We start from the raw sequence: 17,000 nt of genomic DNA, 5'->3' as shown, positions 1-17,000 counted from the left end.
CACACCCTGTGCAATGTAGCTGGGTTGACCTAATCCCCACTGTAAATGCAGCTAAGCCGATGGAAGAATTCTTCGTTCCATGGAATTCTTCCATCGACCTACCTACTGCCTCTCAGACAGGTGACTTAATTGCATTTATGGGGGAAAAACCCTTCTGTTGATGTGGGAAGTGTCTATGCTAGGGCTATAGCTTCTGTATTGTTGGCATACCCTAGTCACATAGTGACTTTTGAAAATTTTACCCTAAATGCGTAAATTATACAGATGTATCCCTGTTTGAATTTTATTATTTTTACTGCTTTAGCCTTAGCTTCAGCAGAGCCTTTTTTAAAAAATCATGTAGGGATCTGCCATTGTAGTTCGTAATCTTTCCAGGGTAGAGACCTTTTTCTAATTATTTATGTGATACCGCTTTTGGGTGCTGTATAACTTAAATAATTCAATTTTGCCCCCTTCTTCCATCATTGTCCTCAAATACACAGGTGAACCTATACATAAAGAACTCTTAGCCCTATCTCTTGCTCTGTAACCCTGTTCTCCCAACTTTAAAATCCCACCTCTTGGAGAGGGGGAGTGGAGACTAGCCAGGCTGGGTGAGAATGGAGCGAGCACACATTTTCCCTTCCCCCTCCCAGCTTTGCAGAGATTCCTAGGAAGAGATAATACAGTCTTTTCGATGGTGCATTTTTTTGGAGCAGTGGGAGATCTGGGGGCATCCGCAAGGAAGGTGGGGGCCAGACGGTCCAATCTTGTCTCTCTTACTTTAATGGGATTTCTCATGTGAGATAAAGTCAGTGGATTATTCACATGAATAAGGGTTGGGCTGCTAAAGTATTTGATTACTACATTCCAGGACCTAGATCAGACCAGGCCTAGGTACACCTTCAAGTAGAGGAGAGTAGAATACTTATAACTGAGGGTATGTCTACATCTACAATTTTGCAGCGCTGGTTGTTACAGCTGTATTAGTACAGCTGTATAGGGCCAGCGCTGCAGAGTGGCCACACTTACAGCAACCAGCGCTGCAAGTGGTGTTAGATGTGGCCACACTGCAGCGCTGTTGGGCGGCTTCAAGGGGGGTTCGGGGAACGCGAGAGCAAACCGGGGAAGGAGACCAGCTTCGCCGCGGTTTGCTCTCGCGTTCCCCGAACCCCCCTGCAAACCTCAGGGAAGGAGACCTGCTTGCTCGGGGATTTGGGGAACGCGAGAGCAAACCGCAGGGAAGGAGACATGCTTGCTCGGGGTTCGGGGAACGTGAGAGCAAACCGCGGCGAAGCTGGTCTCCTTCCCCGGTTTGCTCTCGCGTTCCCCGAACCCCCGAGCAAGCAGGTCTCCTTCCCTGCGGTTTGCAGGGGGGTTCGGGGAACGCGAGAGCAAACCGCGGCGAAGCTGGTCTCCTTCCCTGCGGTTGGCTCTCGCGTTCCCCGAATCCCCGAGCAAGCAGGTCTCCTTCCCTGCGGTTTGCAGGGGGGTTCAGGGAACGCGAGAGCAAACCGGGGAAGGAGACCAGCTTCGCCGCGGTTTGCTCTCGCGTTCCCCGAACCCCCCTGCAAACCGCAGGGAAGGAGACCTGCTTGCTCGGGGGTTCGGGGAACGCGAGAGCAAACCGGGGAAGGAGACCAGCTTCGCCGCGGTTTGCTCTCGCGTTCCCTGAACCCCCCTGCAAACCGCAGGGAAGGAGACCTGCTTGCTCGAGGGTTCGGGGAACGCGAGAGCAAACCGGGGAAGGAGACCAGCTTCGCCGCGGTTTGCTCTCGCGTTCCCCGAACCCCCCTGCAAACCGCAGGGAAGGAGACCTGCTTGCTCGAGGGTTCGGGGAACGCGAGAGCAAACCGGGGAAGGAGACCTGCTTGATTACCAGAGGCTTCCTCAGGTATGCTGGGATACCTGCTTATTCCACGGAGGTCAAGAAAAGCGCTGGTAAGTGTCTACACTTGATTACCAGCGCTGGATCACCAGCGCTGGATCCTCTACACCCGAGACAAAACGGGAGTACGGCCAGCGCTGCAAACAGGGAGTTGCAGCGCTGGTGATGCCCTGCAGATGTGTACACCTCCTAAGTTGCAGCGCTGTAACCCCCTCACCAGCGCTGCAACTTTGTCATGTAGACAAGCCCTAAGTCCAGAATTTCTTGAAATAAAACACTTGTCACTTTTCATTGGAAACCAGAAAATACGCCAGTTACTCCAAAAAGAAACTGATTAATGTATATACAGGGGTTTTATTAAGCAAAATCTGGCATTTTCCTTTGGAAATGGACTAGTTTTTATGTAGACCTGGACCCATTTCTTAACAAAATCAGATTTGTTTGAGCAAAGGCAGCATTTTCACATCAAAAAGTTGTGAGAACTTGCTCATGTGCAAGTTCTCAGTGTGAAAACAGCTGCTCTGTGAAAGGATGGTGCCTGGATTTCTGAATGCAGTTCCTCTCAAAGCATATGGTTTTTTTTCTTCACTTTTGTAGCACCCTGTTGTCTATGCCTTTGGTAATATGAATCTAGAGATATTAAGATTTCCAAGGTAAAGTACGCACAAGCGGAATTTCATTTGGAATTCCATGCAGGGAATAGGTGATCTGGGTAGTTGTGCTCATTTGCTCACTCATTGTCATGACCTGTATAAGTAATTATACATTCTACTACGTAAGATCTATAATATAATTTAGTCTAAAACACGTGCTACCTCCTAAGGCAGTTATGTGCCTACCAGTCCTCAATATGCATGGGTCCAATGATCAAAAACATGGCATTTATTTGGATATACCTGTTGCAATTTACTGGCCTTTATTAATGCTGCTTTCCTGCACCCAATCCATTGTGTTTTATAATCTGATAATTTCTCTGTAATGGATGGCTTCTTCAGTTACATATGTACTGTAATAATTCTGCATCACTCAGGGTAACTTGATCTCTTGTATTTGGTTACTGAATAGCCTTCCCTTTACTTTGGATTACTATGGTCATTTTAAACCTAGTAACAAATAATATGTGCATCTGCAATCAATGTCATGGCTCCAGTTAGATATGGAAGGAGGAAACGGATGTCTTCTATTCATAAACTGCTTGAGATGTGGTCCTGTAGTTTGTGATGACAGCAGAAAGCTTGTATTTGATTTTTTTTTTTTTACCGTTCTTTATTCAGCTGCAAAGCATACGACGCAGCCTGTAAAAGCAGCCATTGGTTGCAATTCACGTGGTGATTCAGTGCAGCAGAGCCCCTACTACATCAACAGGCATCAGCTGATCAGTGGTGTTTCACAGTCTTGATTTTCTGCCTGTTTGGGGGATTTTTTAAATTTTTTAAAAAATGTGTGGCAGTAAATAGTTTTAAGGGAAATAAGATGCTTCTCTTCAGGGGAGTTCATCTCACATCTATGGTCCTAATCTTGCAAAGACTCGCACATGTGTTTAACTTCACTCACTTGAATACTCAATGGGATTGCTCACATAGATAAAGTTAAGCACAAGCATAGGTGTTAGCAGGATCAGGGTGTAAGTGTGTGGGTAAGGAGGATGGCTTTTTTCAAGAGAGGTGAGAGTCGGGACCAACGGGTATACAGAAGAGATGCTGAGAACAAGGGGCATATGTTTGTCATCTTCCTGCAGTCTTTTTTTTTTTTTTAAATAATTGGAGCTATACCCCTCTCCTAGAACTGGAAAGGACCTTGAGTCCAGTCCCCTGCCTTCACTAGCAGGACCAGTTTTTGCCCCAGATCCCTAAGTGGCCCCCTTAAGGATTGAGCTCACAACCCTGGGTTTAGCAGGCTAATGCTCAAACCACTGAGCTATACCTTCCCCATATTAAATTATGTTAAAGTACAGTCCTATCTGAAGAACTGCACTGTAAAAATGAAACCTTTATTACATGACACGTCTGTTTTCTGTGCCATTCAGCACCTGCTAATTTGGGTAATTTAGAGCCAGATTTTTAAAGGTTTCACGGAATTGAAGGACAGAAAGGACCATCAAATCTAGTCTAACCCTCCTGTATGTCACCGGCCATTAAATTTCACCCAGATACCCCTATATTAAGCCAAAAGATATTTGTTTAGACCAAAACATTTCAGTCCTCAGGAAATGAAACTACCACAGGCAGAGAACAGGAGAGACCAATGATTGAGTCCCCTGCAGCCGCCCTGATTACAAGGGGAATTAGAAGCCCAGGTGCTTTTGAAAATCCCACAAGGTGCCTGTTTCCATCTTTGGGTGCCTAAATACCTTGTAAAATCTATTTTTACTGCTACTTGTTCCAGTAACACTCCAGAGCCAGCACTGCTGAAGAGAGTGAATTGTATTCTATTCCTTCTTTGTCAGTTAGATGAATTGTTTGTTAAATTTCAATTACAGGGTGTGTCAGTTACACCTGTACAAACCCACAGGCATAATTAAGAGCATAGTCTGGGGTTGCACAGGTCTAACTGCGGCCAAAATTTGGATTTCAGGATCTTCTGTTATTGAGTGTGAGTGAGTGAATGTGAGAAGGAAAGACTCCAGCTTGATTTTCTTTTTTTAGATCTCAGGTTAAAATTGCATGGCAGACAGTTGGGGAAGGAGGAAAAGAGGAAATTAATTTTAAGTACATTTGAAATGGAAACAGAAAAGAAATAAACATTAGATAACTCCTCCACGTGCCTTTTTTTTTTTGTTCAGAGTCACTCTTCAGAGTAAAACCACACAGAAATGGTGTTAAAAATGTATGGCTTAATTGTCTTAGTGTTCTGGTTTAATTATGACTCATTTTTGTATGAACCTAAAGTGGTGGAATAGAACGGCAGTCTATTCTGACCTAAATTGAAGTCAGTGGCATGAACACTAGATTTAAACCGAGTGAACATGATGAGAATTTGGCCGTCAACTGTTCTCATGGAAATCAATAGCACAACTCTCATTGGTTCCGGTGGGGACAAAATCAAGTCCTTTGGCTCCTAGCTAAGGCATTTTTCCATTGCCTCAAATCAAAAGGGACTTATATACAAGGAATGGGATTCAGGCTAATGGAAAAATATGTGGTTAAGTAGGCTTGGTGTGTGTCCTGGTGTCTGGTGCTACCTCAGAAGTGAAACTTCCATTAAACAAGACAGATGTGTGTGTAACAGACCCCTCCCTCTTACATTATGTGTATAAGAGCACACCATAAAAGGTAAGAAAATTCAAATCTGAACCTTGGAACTTTACTTTGATTCTGTTATGCTGATTGTATAGCATCATCTAGTTTACGTAACTTCATTCATGTATGTATTGCAGTGTTCATACTCATTTTTGGGGTAACTCCATGAAAGTCAAAAGGAATTATATTTGGGTGAATTTATTGAAAAAAAAATTAATTGCCAATCTTCCAAGTCGTCATTTGGTCTCCATACACTCTCTTAAAACCCCCTTTCTTCTGTTGTTGTGCTAGGCTGTAAGCTCTTTAGGTCAGAGGCATCATACTTACCTGTTAGTAAAATGTCTGTGACATCTGAAGTGTGAAGAGCTATATATAAAATAATAAATACCTGGTCAAATTGTTCTTTGCAAACAAACTATCAGATTAGTTTTGTCTGTTCAGCCCCTCCTCCTCCTGCATGTTCAGGAATGAATTTTGATGATTATGAATGGATACAGTATTTGCTGAATACTTCATGCAACAAAATTTCAGCCTGTGGGTTGTTTGCTAACAATTTGCTCTTCTTTGTGATAACTGATTGCTCTCCTAAGTAGCATGGTATCGGTCAGGTGGCTGAAACTTTTTAAACAAAAGAATAATGAATAGTGACCCCTCTTGTTTTTGCACAGATACGCTTGTTTGCATGTGAATATGGGTATTCACATGGAGAATAACCATCCTCCAAACATTTGCTTGAAACCCATCTGCCTAAATGCTAATAAACAATGAATGATAAAAGTTGGATCATTCTTCAATCCAGCAATCATTAGAAGTTGGAAAACAACGTTCATTTTTTTTAACCACCCTCAGTATTTGATTAGCTCTAGTAATTTTGTGCACTGTGGGCCTATTTCTCCACTGAGTGTTTTAAGAACTATACTAGTGACCAAAACCAGAGCTTTCCCGAAGATAGTAGGGACATGTTGGAAAGCGGAAACGTTTAATAGCACTTTTAAACAGAACTGATTGCCACACTAAATTGCAAACTGTTGGGATGGTTTTGTTTCTAGCACATGCAGTTGGCTGAGTAAATTACTATATTGTTTCCTAATCAGACAGTTTCTTTTCCTGTGTATCTCCCACTATAGCCAATGGCAGGTTTGTGGGTGAAAGGACTGCATTATGCTACGACCTTGAGGTCCTGTCTATACTGGGATTTATTATTATTTATGTATTACTTGACACTAATATATTGGTGCAGTACACCCACGCTGAGACTGGGTTTGCCACACCATGATTTACACTGGTAAATCCCACTGGTTTCAATCCCCATTTTTCACTAGTGCAGTGTGAATACATTAGGTGTTTGGACTATAGCCATATCAATATTATATGAGCCCACATTTCTTGAATATAGCAATCCATAGTTAATATTTTTAGATGGCTATTGGCATGCTTGGTAAACCTTCCCAAAATCCTGATTAGGCCCCAGTCACACAAACGAGCAGTTAAATAACTATGTATGTGAGAAGTCTGGTTGATTTTCAGTGGGGCTGCTTGAATGAGCGAGGTAACCAGTGCATGGAACACTATCTTCTATGGCCATGGCTCTATGCTAGCTAATACCAGTTCAGGATCAGGACCGAGAGGGTATAATGCAGCTGTGTTTCAGTAGTGCTGAAGTGTTTGAATGCTGTAGAAAAATCCAGAATTTAGGCTCTAGGAGGTGGTGGGGAAGGATGTAGGAATTTGGAATTAAGTGCAAAAATTGCATATTAAAATGGGGGAAAAATATTTTAAGACCTTTACAACATGAAGGGATTCTGCCAATTCAAATTTGGTCCAAAATTTAAATTTTGTTTAATTTTTTTTCCCAAAATTTAAGACCAATGGAAGTGTTTCCATAAATGGGTTTGTTTTTTTTTCAAGTTGCCATGGAAATGGATGACTTTAAACAAACAACCCTCCCCCATTGCAGTATTTGTGATCCCAATCTTGTGGCACTGAGAACCTGAAAGGGGAGTTGAATTTAAACTGAAGTGAAGCTGATTTTTTATTTAGTTTGCTGGAAAAGAAAGCAAAAGGCAAGCATCACAAATAGTGACAAGTATATTATATTTAAAAATATTTACTGTTTTAATAGTCTGGCTCACAATTTTTCAAGATTTTTAAAAGATTTTTTACCTTAAGCCTCCTTAAAGTGCTTCAGTAAATGTTTTTTTGCAAATTTTGTTAACGCAAAAATTAAAATGAAGTCCTTGTATGTCAAAACTCACTGTAGACTCCAAGGATTCACCAGTGTGGATCCTGTCCGGTGTTTGAGGTTCTGATGCAAAGGCTGGATGGAAGAGGTTTAATGGGAAACCCCAACACTGATTTTCACAGTGGAGCTGGTGACAGAAGACACTGATGCAATTCAGTGCCTGAATAATCATTTTATTGTGGCTCGCTAAGGTACTTTTTGGGGAACTTGTCTGCCTCTGCCTTAGATTTTCTGCTAAAGCGGAACCCCCTTTTATAGATAACACTCAGTGGTTTCCATTGAATCACCTGACACTAAACAGGCCATTTGAAGATAGTTCTTGAAGAAGGGTGGAATGCATTACAAAGCACAGTGCTCACCAATTTAAAATCATTAATATTCCTCCATGAACAGGTAGCATTGTTCTCTCAGCTATTGTTTGCTAAGGCTTGATGCCCATGAGGGCAAACAGAGACTTTTGTTAGATACACAAAACCAGAATGTTTTCAGTATTGATTCCGTCTGAATCCCTGATATGTTAGAGTGTAGTCCCATAAAGCCGAATGTTCTCCATCTGTAACCTACTTTATCATCAAAGGGTGACAAAAATAAGGTGGAATTTTTTTTAAAGATTATAATATTCTCCTAAAAGTTGGATGTTGTGTGATGCACATAGGTAGCTAATTGTGACCTGGTGCTTGCTGGCTTTAGTCCGGCTTTGATAGAGGACTGTTTATGACATGCCTGTTTAAGACCATCTGTGGAATACCTGTATGACCTCTTTCCCTAAGCATTTTGTGTGCTCAGATTTTTGGTCACCACACTTGGCAATGTTGTGTGCAGGGGAGAAGGGAACAACCACTCACATGGAAAATCCTGCTTGAGGGCAGAGAATGTTCTCCCACAGCATAGCTTCCTATCATCCTCCACTCCTCTTAAAAGAAGCATTGGGTTCAGCCATTGGGGATCTCAGGGAGATACTGGAGGAGGAGAACTGTCCATACAGATGCCCAGCATGAAAAGGCTCCATGCTAACAGTCATGCTGCCTGTAATGCCTGTTATATCCTTTGCGCAAATGTGGGCCTTTGAGGTGATATCCATGCACTGTGTCTTCATCCCAAGAACAGATTCTGGATCCAACTCATAGCAAGATGGGGACAGCACTACAGAAGTGGCAGTTCACCCCGCCCCCTCCCCTTTTTTTTTTAGTGCAGGCCGAGTCCCTTGCAAAAGGGACTTTCTATACAAGGATCTTGGGGAGTGTGAGGGCCCATGCTATTTTAAATATGGTCTGAGGTAATCTGATCAGTCTTTACCCCCTGCTGTCCTCCTAAACTGTATCCCAAAATAACCCTTGGTAGGATGACACTGAACATCACATGTGAAGCTTCCCCTCTACGTTTCTGTACACAGAATCTTCTGTACGCAGCCCAAGTCTAATGTTTATGTGAATGTCGTCAGAAAGAGTCTATAGATGTATTCGAGCCTTCTATAAAAGTGTGACACAACATCGCTTTCTGTATTTGTCTCTCTGACGTCCCTGCTTCCTTACTTTCAATTTGGAAATGATAAAAAGCAGTGTGGATGTGCCAAATCTGTTAAAGTAAGCATGAATTTCCACTCTCCACATTTTATAAACAAGCTAAATGTCCTGTTGAAAAACATATGATTGGTAGTAGTGTTTTTTTGGCCCTTTTTTCTTTTTTCCTCCCTCTTCCTTCTGTTGCTTTAACCTACAGATGATTCAGAAGAATAACAAACCAAGAAAGGATTTTAATGGATCCATCCACAGATAAATATAGACCATCCGGTGGTATAAAGGTTTTATTGGCATGAGTTTCTGCTGGGCATGTTATTTACAAGAGACGAATCCACCAGTGAGTCTGTGCAGACCATACTAAAGGAGAGCCAGTAAGATTTCTTTTTTAGCACCTTCAGACTGTGAACTAGTTTTATACCACACTTAGTAAGTTTTTCAAAAAAACCCGCAAACTTTTATTGATACTGGCAATATTTTTTTGTTGCTTGCTATCTATAAAACCAAGCTTTCTTTGGTGCCATGTAGACGAGAGCGTGAGAGACATATTAGAATATGTATTTTAAATGTAGTTTCCCAGATATCAGGGCATTGCACTTTGAAAATGCGATATATTGCAAAACCCTACTGCTAGATACCAGTACTGTACATATCACTGGAAAGTCTGGAATCCCAGCTCTCTAATAGGATACAGCTTGTTTCTCTAGCTCACATAGCTCATCAGACATTAAAATTCTCACTGCTTCAGAGGTAACTATAACTAACATAACTTTAAATCCTTGCTTTTACACCACCCGCAGTTGTGGGGGAGAAGGAAACAGCTTTTGTAGAAGATTTAAACATAAAGAAGGACAGCAAATGATGGCTGTTTGAAACCTGCTTGGGTGGTTTGATGATGATGGAAAATGAATTATGGAGCAGAGTTCAAGCCAATGGGCCAAAAGTGCAGCCTAAATATAGTTTTAGTTTGTTGCAGAAATAAATGAACTTTATTCCATTGTTATCAGGACTGTGTGGCATAAATACAATCATTTAACAGTGTTATTAAATATTTCATGTCCTTTATTGAGTCTCTCTCTTGACCTGGTTGGACAGGGTGTGATCCTTTTCCAGTTGTAATCTGTGAGTCTTGCTGTTGATTTCAGCAGAGACTTGATGTGGGTGTGCATGTGTGGGAAGGGGAAAATGTCACCTTTGGAATATTCTGTACAGCTCATATTGTTGCAATGTACTTTAGTCCTCACCTCTTTTTTTGTTTAATCTATTTATTTTCTGAATCCAAATAAGGGTTAAATAAGACTGTTCCTATTAATTAGAAATTCCATTATGTAAAAGTATCTTGGAGTGGTTTTATAGATACGCTGAATAGCTCTCCTAGAGCAGGTGGAAAGAAAGTTCAGCTTTCTGTCCAAGTGAACACTTCATTTGGCAGATGAGAAAGGAGGCTGGACAGCTTAGTTGTACTTGTTTGTAGCCTGACAGCCTTTTAAATGTATTTATACTGGCTAATCAATATACAGGAACAATCCACTTGCCTGCTCAATTTAAGCACCATTTACTTGAGAAATAACTGATAAAACCATTGTGCTTAGGTAATAAAGGAGGACATTTAAGAGTGATTATGGATGCTCTGCTAAATTTTTGACATCTCATTTAAGCAGTGAGACAAATTGTCTTTTCCCAGGGCTGTTTTGGTGTGGCCCTGGGTGAAATCTTGGTCTCACTGAAGCCAGTGGGAGTTTTGCTATTGACTTAAATGGGGCCAAGATGCCACCTCTTATGTTCTTCACTCCACTGGAAGAGGTCTAGATGAGATTCCCAAATCTGATTGCTCAATTCTTTGGACAGAGGCAGTTAGCTTGACCATGTTGGTGAAGAGGTACTACTACATGTGGCTTTGTAGCAATCCCTGTACCAAATATTTTATGAGTAACATTTGATAGTCTCCAATGGGAGCCCTGTTTGGCCTTCTGCATCAAGAAGGAAAGTTGTTTTGTGGATGTGGACAGGATTGTCTGGAAACTTTTGGGTCTCTTTGAGAGTGATGTGCTAGATTCTATCCTGTGCCCCTTTGAAGAAAACTTCCTTTCCATACCCTCTGAGTCTAGCCAGTGTATGATGCTGATGTCCGCACGGTAGTAGTCCACAGCTTTGTGATAGGTCTTGCCTTGTCTATTTTCAGAGCCAAAGCATTTGCATGATCTACCATGGTATATATCCTAAGCAGGGAGTTTTATCAGCCAGTGAAGTTAGGAGCCAAATGTCTATCCTTATAGTCTGTTAATGAAGAGCAGGAAGAGGGAGCACTGCAACAGACTGGAGTAGAACAATCTTTGCTTAATTGGCTTCTAGGATCTGGTCTATAGATATGACATCTGATTTGCAATGGAGCTCCCAGGAGCCACTCAGTTACAAGGATGTGGTGTTTTACTCGGCCTCAAGGCTTTACACTGATTATTGGGGACATCTGAGACTTATTAAATGGGGGAAAAAAAAAAGTCCACACTTATCGGTCTCCTATATCAGCTCCTGCTCATTGCATAAACTCTGCTGTGTTTTACCCCAGCCTGTGGCAAACCTCATCAGCACTGGCTTCCTGTGTGTGCCAGAATGTCAGCCTAACACCTATGTCCCATCCCTGGAGCTGTGCCCATACCATAATATAAATTCAAGAGCAGGGGAAGCCTCTGTTGAGGGAGTTGCCTATAAAGCAAAGCAGATCTGAGGCTTTCTTTTTGGCCAGATTGAAAAACTTACCCATTTCTTCCCAGATTTTATGGAATGCTGATGCTGTTTCTTCCTCGTGTTTTGTGTTATGATTATTAGGCTTTTTTTTTCTCCAGTGTTCAACCTCATGTTTTTAGGCAACCAGGCTTCATGCAACTTATAAATATTTATTACTTTAAGTGATGACTGAGAGGGAGGGCATTTCCTGGCTGTCAGTGACTGGCTGGAAGAGTTGAAATCCTCATGCGGTTAGGTGTCAGGACCAATAAAAGATATTACCAAACCAAAAAGTTGTTATTACACTTTCAAATGGTGACCCGTGCCCTTTCTCCCCAGCCCCTTTAGGAATCCTGACCCTCATTCTCTCACCATATTAGCAGAAATTAAGCAAATGTGTAAGAATATTCAAAGGTAATTAAACTAATGGGTCTAGTATAAATACGGGCAACTTTCTCACCTTATAAAGTGGTACAGATCCACTCCTGCAACACTTACACACGCAAATAATTCCATTGACTTCAGTGGGACATCTCGTATGAGTCTTAGGTCTCTTGTCATCTTTCCTTAGATAATACTGAGTTCTAAGGGGCTGCATGGCCTAGTGGGCAGGGCAACTGAGAGTCAAGAGACACTAGGGGAAAATTGTTTAGGGTGAAATTTTCAAAAGCTTGGACAGGTGCAGATAGGCGGATGATGGGCTCAAACCGAGGTTGATACCCCTGGAGATATTTCAGAGCTGGTGTTTGGTTGCACCTAACTTGTCTGAGAGCGCAGTTGCATGTGCACTTCAAAGGGGTAGGGAGTGGAGATTTGGTTTGTGGGATGAGTGTCCAGCAGGTATTTTCAGAAGGGGCTGGAGGGGAGGGACCCTCAGGGCAGCTTCCAGTGTTTAGAGGCATGATGGAAAAGTGAATATATAATTGCTAAATATTATTAATCTAGGTTGTAAACTCCTTGAGTCAGGTGTGAATTGAGGTAGTCTCTCAGAAGTCAATGGGACAGTGCTGATTTATATCAGCAGAGTATCTGGCCCCCATCTCTTATTTATCTGTTCAGCATTATGTACAACTGTGGTGCTGTATCTCAATAAATAACACAAGTTATCTAAAGTAAAAATTAAAGGAAAATACATAGGTCTGGGGCAAAGCAGAGTGAAGGTGTTTGAAAAGTTAAATTGTCCTGTATATTGGCTTGGATACAGTTTTCTGCTCAGTCTAATGATCACTTCCTACAAATTAAAGACAAGCACAGTTACCAATAGGGAGGGAGCAGGTCTCAATTTTCCAGGATCAATTAGGTTTATAATATCTTTTCTTTCCATTGGTCCATCACTAATAGTTTGTGCCCATTTTTATTTTTTTTTGGTTGGAGGATATCCTATATGTTGGTATATGCGTCACTTGAAGAATTATAAAAAAAAAAATAAAAAAAATCCTCTCCATCCCTTTCCAGAGCCAGAGTGACCCTGGCTGATAAGGTTTTTATACTGTTGTCTACCTGGCTCTGAGAAATCTTGTTTATATACTATATTATCAAGATCAAGCAAATTTCAGTTTTAAACCAGATTTTTACCTTAATTATATTTTTTACATGGTTAACTTGCAGAAGCAGGATGAAAAAGTGCCCTTTATTTTAAGCCAGCAGGCTGGATTTTCCAGATAGAGTGAGCGTAGCTGATGTACATCCCTTTGCTGGATGGTGAAAAAATGTGTGATTTGAGGGACTCCAGGTTAGAAAATATTTTTCCTCCTCTCTTCTTAAAAAAGAAAAGAATTAAAAAAAATAAAGTATATGATTGCATCCTCTTACCAATCTTTATTATTAACCAAGGTTTATGACTCTTGTCAAACACTACTAAATGCCTCATCAGTAGATAACCTTGTGGCTTTGTGTGAAGGAAGAGAAACGAACAATACAATTTCTGGGTGTGGGATTAGAATCACCTTGCTTATGACGGGTAATGTTCGTTTTACTCTTAAAGCCCTTTTCACAGTACCAGAGAGATTTTGAAAGGCAAATTATGTTTTTGAAAGGTAACTGGAGAAATAAATAGCCCAGCCTCCTGTTTTATTGTCTCCAAAATTATGAATAAACTTCAGTGACCTGCCTACAAATATTTTGAAGCTGACGGATGTGGCCTACTGGAACATACCACTGGAAATTGGGGGTGCTGGCTGCCTATTCTACCATATGTAGTTTTCTAAAGTGGCCACTGATTCTTGGAGGCTCAGCTTCTGGGTGTTTACCTTGAGATACCTTGGGCCTCATTATGAGAGGTACTGACCACTTGCAGCCCTGACTGAATGTGACAGGTCTGGAAGAGTTCGGCAGGTCTGGAAGAGGTCGGCAGGTCTGAAAAATCAGTCTCACAGTGTCTCTTCTTGTACCTAACATTGGTGGTAACTTTAGAACATTTAAGACTTAAAATCTCTCTATGCTTGAGTGTTTTACATCTACAAAATGGGAATAATTTTTACCTACCTGACAAGGCTGTTGGGCTTTGTGAGTAGTCTTTCAAATTTCACTTTGAGCTTTTTGGATGAATGGTGCTATGTAAGTACTAAGTAGTTTTTGTTGAATTGAGGTAAAGAAGAGCAGACACAATCCTTGAACTATTTGTTGTTAGTGTCAGTGCAACCAAATGCAAAAATGTTTTATGCTGTGCAGCTATCTGTCTATAGGCTCCTTTTACAGGATTATTTGCCCGCCTCTTGGTAGAGGACAGGACAGTTTTTTTGTGTCAATAGAGTTTAAACTTTTTCAGGAAGTATTGTTGATGACTGAAATTGAAGAATTGTAAGCACAATTCATCTTAGTGAACAGAGAGCACCGGGTGTGAGCTGTGCTGACTGGGACCAGACATTGACATACGGGCCGTCATCAAACTAATTGTTGTTTGAATTACCTGTTATGATCCGATGACAAATCTGCTTCGCTCCTGCCACTGGAGCAGAAAATGTAGCTTGAATTGGCGTGATGTTAGCAAGTGTAAACTGTACTTCAACAAGATGGATAAACCCAATTATGGGGCAGACCTGTAGAGAGAAAATCCATTTAAATCTCGTAATGTTAAGCAGAGCTGTGTTTAATTCATTTGGACCAATTTGGGAATGATGTATGAGTGTTGGCAAACATTAGTCAAAAGGGGAACAGCCAAGGAAAGAGATGCAGCACTCAGCCAGGATGGCAGAGGAGTGCTGTGCCGTCTCACTGGCTAACACTAATGGCTGTGGAAGGGTAAAATGACAAAAAGATGTACTAACTGCTGTTATGAGAACAGCACAGTGTAAATGAACCAATAAGAGAAACATATGGAGCAGAAAGAGAGTTGTATTGTTTTTCTTAAAACCACTGATCTCTCAAATGGAGAAGGAAATATTTTTTTTAACCAGTATTTGTTATGGTTTTCACTGATTCTGTTGCAGTGGGGTTGGGGGGGGGGGGCAGGGGGAATGTTGTCAAGGGATTTTTTGGGGGATGAGGGGGGAACAGAACCTAGGAACTTTTGAGATCTTCAGCACTGATTCTCTCCCCCCCAGTGGAATGTAGCTCTAAGGAAACACTCAGGCCATGTCTACATCTAAAGTTTTGCAGCGCTGGTTGTTACAGCTGTATTAGTACAGCTGTATAGGGCCAGCGCTGCAGAGTGGCCACACTTACAGCAACCAGCGCTGCAAGTGGTGTTAGATGTGGCCACACTGCAGCGCTGTTGGGCGGCTTCAAGGGGGGTTCCGGGAACGCGAGAGCAAACCGGGAAAGGAGACCCGCTTCGCCGCGGTTTGCTCTCTCGTTCCCGGAGCCACCCAGCAAACCGCAGGGAAGGAGACCTGCTTGCTCGGGGCTCCGGGAACGAGAGAGCAAACCGGGAAAGGAGACCCGCTTCGCCGCGGTTTGCTCTCTCGTTCCCGGAGCCACCCAGCAAACCGCAGGGAAGGAGACCTGCTTGCTCTGGGCTCCGGGAACGAGAGAGCAAACCGGGAAAGGAGACCCGCTTCGCCGCGGTTTGCTCTCTCGTTCCCGGAGCCACCCAGCAAACCGCAGGGAAGGAGACCTGCTTGCTCTGGGCTCCAGGAACGAGAGAGCAAACCGGGAAAGGAGACCAGCTTGATTACCAGAGGCTTCCTCCTTCCACGGAGGTCAAGAAAAGCGCTGGTAAGTGTCTACATTGGATTACCAGCGCTGGATCACCAGCGCTGGATCCTCTACACCCGAGACAAAACGGGAGTACGGCCAGCGCTGCAAACAGGGAGTTGCAGCGCTGGTGGTGCCCTGCAGATGTGTACACCTTCAAAGTTGCAGCGCTGTAACTCCCTCACCAGCGCTGCAACTTTCTGATGTAGACAAGCCCTCAGTTCATGGACTGTGTTAGTATGTGTTTAATTGTTCAGCCAGAAGCTCTCCATTTAGAGCTGCCCTTATTCAATACAAAAACAGAATGCAGTGTTCTATGGTAAAGGGCTGACGAACTCCATAGAACACTGGTACTGTACAGTAATGGCCCTCTATGCTATTTACTGGTATAATGCCCAAAATGTGCTAGGCAATGGGCAAATACAGATGAAGACTTAGTCCTTGCCCCAACAAGCCTACAATCTCAAAAAGAAATTGCTATGGCAATTTAGCCTTGTTTGGGCAGGTAATGGGCCAGAACTAGAATAATTTATATGAACCACCTCAATTCTAACATGCCTGAACTTTGGATAAAATTAGCCCAAATACACCTAGAATCATAAAATATCAGGGTTGGAAGGGATCTCAGGGGGTCATCTAGTCCAACCCTCTGCTCACAGCAGGACCAATCCCAACTAAATCATCCCAGCCAGGGCTTTTTCAAGCCTGACCTTAAAAACCTCTAAGGAAGGAGATTCCACCACCTCCCTAGGTAACCCATTCCAGTGCTTCACCTGTAGTTTACCGTGTTTACAAAACTATCTTTTGGTCTGTCCAAAAGTTTGAGGCTTTCCTATCAGCATTTAAAAAAATAAAATTAAGATGGATTCATTTTTATCCTTTTGTAATTGGTTCTCCTTTCTTGTGCTCACATACATGGACACACACTAAAATCTTCACTGTTGTGGCCACCATTCCAGTCATCTGTCTCCTGTTAGCATGTGCAGACGGAAAGGATTCCTTTGTCTCCCTACATGCACGCTACCACAATCTCATCTCAATTTTGGGAGTTTGGCCTGCAAGACTCATCAAGACTGGATGCACCGTTTTTGCGGCCAGGAAGTCCCTGTATTTTTTCGTGTTTGTGGATGTCACTCCAGCTGGAGATAATGAGTAGCAAGCAGTTTCTCTGTAAAGCTGGATTTGCTGAGGTCTTGGGTATGATCTAATGTACTGTGTACATTGTTGTAACAACAGTATAGTGATTTCCCTTGCTCATAAATCTGTATGTCAGTGGT

The 17,000-nt window shown here is 42.3% G+C and overlaps 1 protein-coding gene and 1 long non-coding RNA gene across 34 annotated transcripts in view; one reads left to right on the top strand and one right to left on the bottom strand.

The window, feature by feature from the left end:
* The window catches only part of TCF7L2 (transcription factor 7 like 2), a 208,359-nt gene that overhangs the window by 12,761 nt on the left and 178,598 nt on the right, over window positions 1-17,000 (top strand). The window lies entirely within an intron of this gene.
* LOC127053479 (uncharacterized) lies at window positions 910-15,943 on the bottom strand. The gene is made up of 3 exons (XR_007775047.1): window positions 15,878-15,943; window positions 1,834-2,053; window positions 910-1,163 (listed from the first exon to the last, which is right to left on the bottom strand). It is a non-coding gene; the product is annotated as an uncharacterized LOC127053479 (long non-coding RNA).

The sequence above is a fragment of the Gopherus flavomarginatus genome, chromosome 6, assembly GCF_025201925.1.
Source record: "Gopherus flavomarginatus isolate rGopFla2 chromosome 6, rGopFla2.mat.asm, whole genome shotgun sequence".
Lineage (NCBI taxonomy): Eukaryota > Metazoa > Chordata > Testudines > Testudinidae > Gopherus > Gopherus flavomarginatus.
Note: the sequence above shows the minus strand (reverse complement) of the source record. Positions and strands in the feature narration are given on the sequence as shown.